This window comes from Triticum aestivum, chromosome 5D (assembly GCF_018294505.1).
Source record: "Triticum aestivum cultivar Chinese Spring chromosome 5D, IWGSC CS RefSeq v2.1, whole genome shotgun sequence".
Classification (NCBI taxonomy): domain Eukaryota; kingdom Viridiplantae; phylum Streptophyta; class Magnoliopsida; order Poales; family Poaceae; genus Triticum; species Triticum aestivum.
The window spans coordinates 497,468,829-497,480,128 of record NC_057808.1 but is presented as its reverse complement, the minus strand read 5'-3'; the positions used below and the strand labels follow the sequence as shown (position 1 = coordinate 497,480,128).

General features: G+C 43.5%; 1 pseudogene across 1 annotated transcript in view; it reads right to left on the bottom strand.

The window, feature by feature from the left end:
• Nucleotides 1–10,900, bottom strand: part of LOC123123171 (5'-3' exoribonuclease 4-like) — a 14,783-nt pseudogene extending 3,883 nt beyond the window's left edge. The window contains exons 1-23 of the transcript XR_006460534.1: nt 10,502–10,900; nt 10,280–10,382; nt 10,109–10,185; nt 9,840–10,031; nt 9,628–9,747; nt 9,486–9,548; nt 9,214–9,348; nt 8,910–9,074; nt 8,735–8,812; nt 7,522–7,608; nt 6,949–7,020; nt 6,349–6,447; nt 5,370–5,440; nt 4,553–4,681; nt 4,385–4,461; nt 4,173–4,213; nt 4,018–4,092; nt 3,701–3,855; nt 3,491–3,595; nt 3,325–3,400; nt 2,421–2,497; nt 1,303–2,062; nt 580–653 (exon numbers count right to left, since the gene is read on the bottom strand). The product of XR_006460534.1 is annotated as a 5'-3' exoribonuclease 4-like (transcript). The remainder of the gene's footprint in view (nt 1–579; nt 654–1,302; nt 2,063–2,420; nt 2,498–3,324; nt 3,401–3,490; nt 3,596–3,700; nt 3,856–4,017; nt 4,093–4,172; nt 4,214–4,384; nt 4,462–4,552; nt 4,682–5,369; nt 5,441–6,348; nt 6,448–6,948; nt 7,021–7,521; nt 7,609–8,734; nt 8,813–8,909; nt 9,075–9,213; nt 9,349–9,485; nt 9,549–9,627; nt 9,748–9,839; nt 10,032–10,108; nt 10,186–10,279; nt 10,383–10,501) is intronic.
• Nucleotides 10,901–11,300: the final 400 nt, after the last annotated feature.

The window sequence follows — 11,300 nt, the reverse complement described above, 5'->3', positions numbered from 1 at the left end:
GGGAGTTTGCGATGGGGAAAGGGGAAAGCGGGGGGGAGAGCGATGGGGGGTGGGGGGTGGGGAATAAAGGCGGGGAGGGGACGACAAGTGCGTGCGCTGCGATGTGAGGACGCGCCCGCGGGAGGGATGGGTCTCGCTCGCTCGCTCGCTCGCTCGCTTTGGTAATTGGTACCCATCGGCCGACGCCGGCTGGGGGTGGGGCCGGGCCCGCCTGGAGGGGAGACGGGCTGGGAGAGCGCGACGTAGGGATTTTCCGGGGGAGGAAAAGCTGGAGGCGTGGCGTGAGATGCAGTGGAACAGTGCGGGTTGGTCGGCCCTTTGCGGAGGGGCACGCGAGGCGATTCATTCCGGCTGTGCTCTGGAACAGCGGCACGAGTGAATTATTGCGCGGGGCTAGTGTTTTCTAGGCTTTCTGCCCACCAACCTATCAGTAGCTAATCATGAAATCTACTAGCCTAATAATCCCTTGAAGTGGCTTAGTTATGGATATGCTAATTGTAGTACTAGTCCGCTAAGCCTGATTTCGCTCTACTTTGGGGTTAGTTTTTCGTTCTCTCTTCCACTGACAACTCAACAAACCAGCGCACTGGTAGGCAAAGTCCCACCGACGTCCAGTGGTGAGTAACGCTGGCCTGGTCAGACTCTTGTGTGAACTGGATAGAATAAAAACAACCCAAGTGCTAGTGCTTCTCACACACCAGCAGGAGGCAAGATTTATAGTAGTAGTAGTAGTAGTACATCAGAGTTCAAACACAAAGTTACCACGGCAACAGTAGCCAGACTTGACGCGAGACACGACACCCCAGCGGCAGCAACAGCAAAGGCACTAAGGAATGATAGGGTTCAGTCAGCCCTTTGCTACCGGCAAGCGTAATTGTTACGCACAAACACAGTTTCAGGGTTACAGGCATACAACAGCAGTGGTTGCCCTCTGCTCACATTCTGTCCTAACGACTTGATAACGTTTTTTTTCCTAAATCATTGTCCTAGATCATTCAGCGCGATACAGCAGGTCAACTCCATTCGACCTGATCATCAACAGTTCAACTCCATTCAGACGGGGATACAACAGGTGCAGCAATGGGGCGATAAATTAAAGGGCGGCCGACATAGCAAGAAATCCCTATGGCTGCTTCCAGGAGTATGTTGAGTTGAATGAACCTCCTTGTAGCAGCATGCCCGTGCACATGGAACACAACAGATCATCTTGTAGCAGTTCGGTAAATCACTCGGCTTGCGGATTCTTCATAGTTATCTTCACTCTGGTAAGCCATTGGGAGCTTGGCCTTTGACACGGTATACCACCTTGGCAGCCTGATGTCTGCTCTCATGCTGTGATCTCAGGTTATCCTGCTTAGGCTGTCTATTTGTCCTCGGGTCCTGCTGCTTGGCAGGTGTACCAGCCTGGCCTCCGCTTGGTTGCTTGCCGATCCAAGTGCTGGGAGGTAGTGGTGGGGGAACCCCGTTCACTGGTTGCTGCTGCTGCATGAATCCTGCATTTTGAACAGGCCTCTGCTGTGCGAATCCTGCATTTTGAACAGGCCGCTGCTGTGGGAATGGTGCATTTTGGAAAGGCCGCTGCGGTGCAAAATTGGCATTCTGCATGGGCCGCTGGGGTGGGAACCCACCATACTGATTCGGATATGGCTGGTTTGGAAAATATCCAGGACTCTGCATCCTGGGATTTTGATGCATTCTTGGCCCATCTTGAATTGTCAGCTTTGACATCCCTGAATGGATGCCACCATCGTGGTTTCGATTGTTTGGCCGCTCTAGTATCCGCACATTCTGTCTGTTGGGTTGAGCTTCACCAAAGAACTGAGGCCGAGGATTTGGAGCGCTTCTGGACATGTGTGCATGGTATGGGTTGTCCACAAAACCCCTCCCATATCCCAAAGGTCCAGAGGGCCTTGCTCTGTTTCCAGGGCCATAGGGTGCTGCTCCGTATGGAACATGAAGCAGCCCAGCAGAGCTGCCAGATTTGATCTGCAGGGAATTTTTCAGTAGACGATGTGCAGCCTCGCCTAAGACAGAACCTGTCAGAGCTCCATGCACCTGAGGCCTGGAATTATCAAATCGTTCAGAGTGAGAGCAAACAATTTATCAATTAGCCAGGCTACAGGTAAAGAGAAAAGGTACAAAGTTCACAATGAGAGCAAACAATTTATCAATTAGCCAGACTACAGCTAAAGAGAAAAGGTACAACGTTCACAATGAAAGCAAACAATTTATCAATTAGCCAGGCTACAGCTAAAGAGAAAGGATTTTTATCAGTTTTGCCATTAGCTGTGTCCTGAATAAGATGTGTATTAATCTTCCATCTGATAGAATAGGATGTACTCCAGTAATCTATACGCGGTACTTAATGCAGAAGTAGTGTCAACAGTTTCTGCTAAGAACATATGAAATGGTAACCATACCTGTCTCGTGTCTGTCGCCGACTATTATCTTCATGCCACAACACAGGGAAAGGTTTGAAATCGTAAGGTTTCAATATCTACAAAATGGTACACTATGTTGGCCAATGATTTATCTCAACAAAAGAAAGACCGTATATTTGAATTGGGAAAATGAATAGTGGTCAACCAATCCAAGACAATAAACTATTCTTTTCCAGCAAACAAAAAAATTATGATACTCCTTTTGTTTCACATATACGTTACTGTGGCTTGTATACAGACTAACTTTATCCTTGAATAGTACAGTACAGTATAAAAAGGTATTTCATCCATGTCACTGCATGAAAATGAAAATTGGTTCATCCAATAAATACTTTTTGGGAACATGAAAAATAATGGTCAAAGTTACATCTCCTAGGCAATGCTAAGTAAAAAAAGAACGCCAAATTGCATGAGGCCGAGGAGGCGGCACAAGAAAACTCGTCACCACTCATTACTCACTTATTAGCTGAGTCATGTTAGCAATTCCTCCGTTTACCATCCAAGGCAGAAGTTAAAAAGGCTGAGCTAGAAATGATTATGCTATTAATGCCAAGAAACTAAATATGTTTATGTTTAATTATCACCAATAAGTATTAATTATCAAGCTAAACGGGCACAAGGTTAGCAGGAGGATGATGCATAAAAAAAGGTTGCGATCTTCTGGAGGCCAGGTCCTGTTATGCTGCTAAAGATTCATCTGGAGAACTATGATCAGCCCAGACAAATGGGATGCTGGAATATGTTTTTTTTTTTAGTTTTGAGCTTGTCAGGGGCCGGCTGTTGGCAGTTTTTTTGTTGTTTCTGTTCTGTTATCCCTTGATAACGGAACCCAATTCATTTTTTAGATCGAATGGGAAAAAACGCAGATAGGGTTAGGAAATACCTTTGGAGGTATAATGGCACCCTCTGGAGGCTCTGGGATGTGTTTGTGATACTGAGGGTTAACATAGGTAGCATTCCTGGAAAATAATAAAAGAATAATATAACACTTGAAAGATTTGATGGTGACATTTGGTTTACAATGTGCTTTTTCATCTTATAATACTTACAAAACTCGGTTATTGGTGATGCCATTGAACCCCTTAACTGGAGATCCTACAGAGATGCTGTACCAATTTCTTTGAGATAAACAAAGAAATCCATTCATTCCGCCACTGAAACCAGGAGCCAATATACCAACATTGTAAATAAATATCGAGGCGAATAGCACCATCAAGAAATAGACAATCCAGATCAATATATGCAGTATATATACCAACCTAGCAGCAGGGTCAATGGGGACACAATAGGAAGGATCTGTTATCATTTGTTGAGAGTACATCTGATACAGGAATGCAATCTGAGCAGCCAATGGATGAGTTTCCCGCACATAAATTATGTCAAACATTGTCGTATTCCTGAATCTCTCTTCTTCCTGCAAAAGTCAGTAACAATCAAAGCACACTCAATAGCTGAAAAAGGAACTACAAGCCTAGGATCAGAATCAAAGCACTCGTTAACTCAAAAGGATCCTAAAATAGAAGTCAAAGACAAATAATACTAACACATTGATAAAGAAGGATCAGAATCTACATACTGTTAATGTATCTTCAAGTTTCTGTGTCTCCGCAAGCAACCGCCTTTCATCAATAAAAGGCAATTTCGCAATACCCTGGAAAAAAAAAAACAGATCTTCAAGCTATAGTTAACCAGTCACCTGACGCAAAACTGATTTGTCCATTCATTGATTACCTGCCATGCAAAACGCTTTCCATTCATGTCTATTTCAAAATCTGCAGTTGCAAAAGGAAGGTGGTATGGAGTAAGATACAAAGTACCAAACAATGCATGATGTGGTCCGCAAGAAAACGGATACATCATATCCTCAATACTACATCTTTGAGATCTCTTATACTGTAATTTTTAAGCAATTCCACTCCCCTTTAGGCAAGAGAAGGTGGTACCTTTGGGATAGAAATAATTCAACGGTGAATTTGGATCAGTCATCAAATCCCCGTAGTGCTTCGGCAGTGCATTAGAGCTACAGAAAAAATGAAGAATGTATGGTGTTTTCAGCTTACAACTCATGATATGTGTATCGATAGGCTCGTTAGCACAGAGAAATGACAAACCTAGCAGCTGGCAGTGTTCCCATTAGTTGATCAAATGGCTTGAAAGGTTGACCCAAGAAAAAGGTTATCTCAAACTCAGTCAAGTTTTTCAGGTCAGATGCAAAAGGCGCATAATGGTATGGATAGAACCTGTTTCGGGTGAAAAAAATAAAATAAATAACAGAGTTCATAGTTCATATTTGATTACAAACAAAGGGTTACTCGTGATCATTAGCTTTGCCAACCAAGCTGCAGAACTTATATGTGCCTATGTTCAACTGGTCAGCTATGCATGTGGACATGACGGGTATGAAGTATATTAATAAATGATTGAGACAAAGTCAAGTTTTCAACTCTGAATTTTGGCAGGAGCCCATTTTTTTTAACCCTGATGAATTCTAAAAAAAGTTACTTTTCAACCTCCTATGTGGATTCTACAGCTGCAGCATAATGTTGCACCACAGATAAATAGCAGCTGTTCCTGACATCATCACAAAGAAGAATCACTTTGGATTTCATGGTTGGCAATTGTACAAGAATTAACTATTTTATACCAAGTTACAACACATAATAGGGCAACAATTAAAAATAACTGATTCTAGTAAGATTTAGAATTATGATCATGGAGTTGCTACAAATAATAAGATAACTGAGAGTCTCAAGCATACAACCAATAAATAGGTCACTCGAGTATGATCGTGGAGTTTGAGAATCTTTAACAAGACCTATTGACATGAGCGGTGAAAATGGCTTGCAAAAAAATCAAGTGATGTTTTCTCTACCAGGAGAAAAAACAGTAGTTATGCATCCTCAGAGTTGATGGTCAACAATTACCTACCACTGCCATGAACAAACACCCTGATAGTAGTATCTCATGACCCAGCAAAGACCTTCCGCATATTTCTGAACCTGAAAACATGGATTGCATCAAGTTAAACAAAATGCATTGCAGATAGAGATCACATCAGCGTTAAGAGCATGTGGTGAACAAATAGGCAGATATGCACTACAACTACTCTCCAAATTTTGTTTGAAGGGGACCTGGTAATCTTTTAACAACAGACTAGAACATCTCCAACTGATCCAGATGGATTAAAACTAACAACATGCTTCTCAAGGATTAATATGGCATGTAAATATGTGGGCTGGAGAGTGTGCATAAAGTCTTTACATGTAGATCTACGAGTCAAAAATCACTTCGGGTTCCTATATGTACTCCCTCCGTCTCATAATATAAGAGCGTTTTCTACACTAGTGTAGTGTAAAAAACACTCTTATATTATGGGACAGAGGGAGTAATATGTATATAACTGAAAGCCCAATCTGGGAACAATTTATATCAAGTTCAGTTTTGATTCTAGAAACAAGTGTGATCCCTTTTTATTATAATTATATCTATTCAGAAATATGGCAGCCACCAATGCAAATACAGCAGGATGTTTATTGCAGTCAGTACATTGCCATAAAATAAATGTTGATCGTTTTGCAAGACTAAATATGGCATCTTAATCAAGAATGTGTTCTTAATATTGTTGAACCCAAATCATCGATAATGGCTCGCAAAAAAATGTGACACGTTTAAATTTCATTTTATTGCTGCAATCATAGAGGTGACACATTCGTGATTGTGCTGTAGATAACAAAACATTACTTTAGACCACTCAATTTCTAGCTTGTGAGATTCAGTCATAAACCACATGTCAAACTCAAATAAAAGAAGAAGCACGCCAGGCCTGATAGTATATGGTAATGCTTGATGATTAGTTCATGACGTAGTGCCACTTAAGAAACCAATGGTGAATAGCAAGAAGACTCACAACATCTCTCTGAACTTGATCAATGGGCTTTGATTCTGCCTCTTCTCTAAATTTCTCAGCATAGTACCTCTCCCTGAATCCTGGCTCTCCTAGTTTAACCTGAAGGGCAGTCAGTCCAAAATAAAAGATAGGCAAAACTTACATAACACAAACTGCCACACTCCCTATTTAATTAGCATAAACCAAAACGCTAGAAATTATTATATTTACAGATTCTTTGGATTTCAAGCAAATGCTACTACCAGATTTTGGAGCTACCAAAATGTCGTAATCTGAAATATTGTGTGTTGCGCATAATGCTACTCCTAAAAGTAATATAAGAAAAGACGAAATGAAGCATACAAAGACAACCTACAATACCAACTAGGAAAAGCAACCCACAGATAGACATTGTTCCACATACAGTTCTAGTCAATTGTGAAACCCTTAGATAGTGACAGACAGTCATGCTTTGAAATCATGCAAGATACTATTTGGAAATGAGATTAGAGCAAACTAAAACTCCTTTTGGAGAGATTGCCCAGACTTGATTTCATATGATCTACCATCAATAGTTCTGTACTATCAGTCCACTCTCCCACTACAAGAAGAGAAACAAACCATGTCCACATATTGATTTTCCTCGGAGTTCTCTCCCTGCGCTCTACGTCTATCCTCGTTGCTCTCGTACGCCTGCAATTTAAAAATCATATTCACTCATTGTCATTAGGGATAGCAATCACAAAGGACAGACTTTGTGCACTTCATTCATTAGTTGAAACTAAGGTTGCCATGAACCGAAAAGGTTAGAAATTGTTTTTAAATATATGCTCACATGGAAGCTGAACTGCACACCATGTGGAGGCGTTCAGGAATAGCGAGCAAGAATTGTTCATCAAAAGCAGCAGCATATAGAAATCCACTTTCACTATTTCAATGCAACTTAACTCTTGAGTCGTGACTCCTACCGTATGGATACAAATATATATTTCACCAAAAGCATATAATTGCACCTTAGAACTGGGCTGTTGGCATGAAATGCACCTAAGCATCTTCATACCAGATATACATTTGCACCATAAAATAGTTATTTCAGGAAATGACATACATAGGTTCATGTACACCAACATGGATCAAAAGTGTAGGATTACAGAAGTCAAGAAGGCATTTGATTAGAGAATAGCTAGAAAGTACCTTCTGAATACGTGCACGCTTCCGGAAAATTTGTTCTTCATGGATAGCAACAGCCTGAATGAAATGCTCCACTCGTTCTAGTAAAACCTTTCATTGAAAAGAAGAACATGTCATGGTTTCGGACAACTATAAATACCACCAAGCCAATATGTCAGGCTTAAAGTGAACCACATCTATTTTGGTTTATTTTTTGTTCCAATTACAGGGAAGATACCCCCACCACCTCACACAGTAAGGCAGACAAGCTAAACAAGGGGAACTATAATGAGCAGTTGCACAACATTGGCCAAGCACAGAAAGCCAAAACCTGGTAGCTTCTTCAACAATAACAGGTTTACGTTCCCATATTCTAACGTCTACACAATTGCGTTTTTTAGAATGGGGTGGATGTGGTCCTAGAACCATGGTGCTGGAAGGGAAGAAAAAGCCTGTACGCGAGGGAAAATAGAAGTACAGAAGGAAAAGAGTGAACTGGAAGTGCGAAAACAGATGGCATCAGGGGCACAAGCTCATTGTATCTTGCTTGCCTACCTGATGGTACAAGACTCCCTTAATGGATAAGCTAGGCAGCTAATCATAACAAAAGTTGATTCAGAAAAAAACCAGCCCAAACGATCGAAACAGAATGAAACTAACAGCTAACCATCTGAAACTAACAAATGAGATATTCAGTTGGCAATTTGGCAGCTTCTTTGCTGCGGCCACTGTTGTGTTGGGATGCTATGGTTCCTACTCCGTAATAATAATGCAATTAATGCGTCACAGAAAATGGGAATCAAGCAGTCAGTTGATCATACTCAAGCCATAGTCGGAAAAAATTAGGCATGATGCTTCATCAAAGTGTACGCAAGGAAATCAGGTTCAATCTAGTAATTTTACTATGATATCTCTAGTTAACCCAATTCTGCCATTACAGGTTAGTTCATCTGACCGCTACCATTCATCTCAAGGAATTTTTACACTGTATCTTACAAAGTAATGATACAATATGAAAACATGTGCAGGCATGTCCTCTCTCTGTTCGTTTCCCTATAGGATCTAGGTGATACCAGACGGGAACAGCTCAATAATTAGTTTATTATATTACAACTTACAGCTAAAGCTGATAATAATCCAATATTACTCCTTTTTACATTCTGTAAGAATTTTTTATAGCAAAGATAATGGTATTTTCTTTGAACCATAAGAGAATTTGAGCACAAAGAAACTCTACCTCACCCCCATCAGTGAGGTAACCGCCCATTGGTTTGAACTCTGCTCTATAAATATTCATCAGAAGATTAATCGCACCCTACAGTGTAGAACAAGAAATTAATGACTTCATAGCTCAAATTATCTGGTGACAAAAAGAAACCTATTAAAATAGGGAAGTCTGTAAATCAACAGACCTCACGAATTTCCAAAGTTGGCATGTGAGGCAGAAAGTCATTCCCAACAAAGAAGCAGAGAAACACAAAATCATCCAAGATGCGTTCAAGGTTTATCTTGAAGGGGGGATCTACAATCTCCAGATCCTTCTCCAGGTATTCCCGCAGCACCCAGATGTTAAGAAACTGTTAACAAGGTCAATAGTTGCACAGTGAATAAATAGTTACAAATTGCATATCAGATGCATCCCCCAAAAGATATTAGGCACAGAAGGAAAAGGAAAATGAAAAATAGTAGAGCAGAAGCTGCCATGCTTCTGAGTACCTGATACTTCTTTTTATGAATTGGAGGGAGCTCCACGACATTATCAGCCGGACCAGGGCCTTGGCACTCAGCAGCCAAATGCCCAACTTGACCACACAGAAAGCATTTTTCATGTTGCCCTGGCATGGTGATCACCTGTAAAGTCAGTTGAATTCTGTAGTTACAGAAGTACTCCTAAATTACCATAAAGAACACGAAATTTGACTTAAGAGGCATTAGCCAGAGTCAGTTGCATGCGTACAGTTCTCAACAAAGAATTGTTGCAAATTTACCTCTCTTAAAATCGAGAAGTGGACCTCATGAGTTGCCAGAGCAAGCATGATCAAATCAGCATCCTGAAAAATGTGGTGATCAAATGAGTAAAAAGGTGGGTGCAAAAATGACAGCTACTTTGAAATTTGCAAGTAAACTTACAAGGCCATATAAGACATGGCGTGTGTTGGGGTCAAACCCTGGAAGATTGCGCTGCAGACGGATATATGACATGATCTTATGTTCCCCCTCTCCAGGAACATTCGAGTCAGACAATATTACCTTACAAAATGCAACCAATGCAGTTCTCATTTAATACAACATAACAACAAAAGTGAGTAATTAACCCAACATGCGGTAGTAATTAACCCAACCTTGACAGACTGCCACCCAGGGGAGTGATTCAATCTCAACTGTATGTAGTACTGGAGCGCCGAAGAGAGTACAAACATGAAGGGCGTCCCGGGAGTTATGACATTCGAGTCGATTGCCTCCGACTTCTCCTTCCGGACCAAATTCCTCCCCTCTGCCTCGAACTCCAGCCTCAGCCTTTCCTCCTCGGCCGCCTGAACAAAGCAACAACATGAGAACAGCCACAGCTGCCTGCAATGGCAATGCCATCAAGCCCGAGCAGTAACCTTACCGCATCAGCCGCGTCCTTGGCAGCCCGGAACCGCCTGGACCGTTGCTGATTCATCTTGGCCCTCGGCGCAACACCGTCTGCGCAGTTCAGCGGAGGGTTAGCGAAACCAACTTAGCATGAAACCGCATTAGCACAGAGCAAGCAGAGCAGCCAAGGGAGCGAGCAGCTCACCTATCGCCATGTAGAGGATCTTCCTGGGGCGGACGAGGCAGAAGAGGTGGTCGATGTAGTCAAAAATCGACTTGAACACCTCGTCGTAGGTGGTCGGGGAGGGCTGCGGGGAGGGAGAGAGGACCATGAGCACGATAATAAGCAGGGAAACAACTAACACTAGCTTGACGAGGGTTTAGGGGAGGAAGAGAGAGCGTGGAATCGGGGGGAATCGAGCAGTACCCGGCCCTCGGGGTGGAAGCAGGGGTGGATGATGCCGTTCATGTCGAGGTAGAGGTTGTCGAACTCGAGGCCGTTGGGGTTGGGGCGGCGGGGGTCGACGGGGACGAAGGCCCCGGGCTCGAGCTCCACGGGCTCCTCCTCCTCCGCGTCCGACACCGTCTGGGGGTACCGGTCCGCCAGCCACCTGTAGAACGCCGGGACTCCCATCTCTCGGAACCTTCCGGCCGGATCCCTCTCCTCTCCTCTCTCGCCTCTCCTCTCCTCCTCGGGGGCGGCGGCGGCGGCGCTTCTGGCGCGGGCGGTGGCGTGCGCGGCGCGGCGCGGGCGGTGGGGCGGTGGCTCCCCTCTTCTTCTCTCTGGTTCGATCTGGATACGAAGGGGGCAGGAGGCTGCGGGGTGGGGGAGACGGGGTAATGGGCTCGCTCGCGTCGCGTGCGTGCCGGAGCTGGTGGTTGGGCACTTGGGTTCGGCTCGCTCGGTCGCTGCCGCTTTGGGTTGTCGTGGTGTTGTAGGCTTTGCCGCCTTGGCGCGATCCGACCTGATCCGGTCCGGATAAACGATGGGGTGCGGTGAATTAATTTGTTCTTTATTTCTTTTGACACCACGGTAGTAATTACGAGCTGCAGGCTGCAGGAGACTGCCAGAGGGGTACGATACGTATCTTGGACGGTCAGGATTGTGAAGTAACCCATGCATGGGCATCAGAGACATCTCGGCCGTCTAATCTCGCGATCTAACGGTTCAAGATCTCTCAAAGTTGAGCATCAATCACGTTGAGCGCACTACCAAGCCACTAATC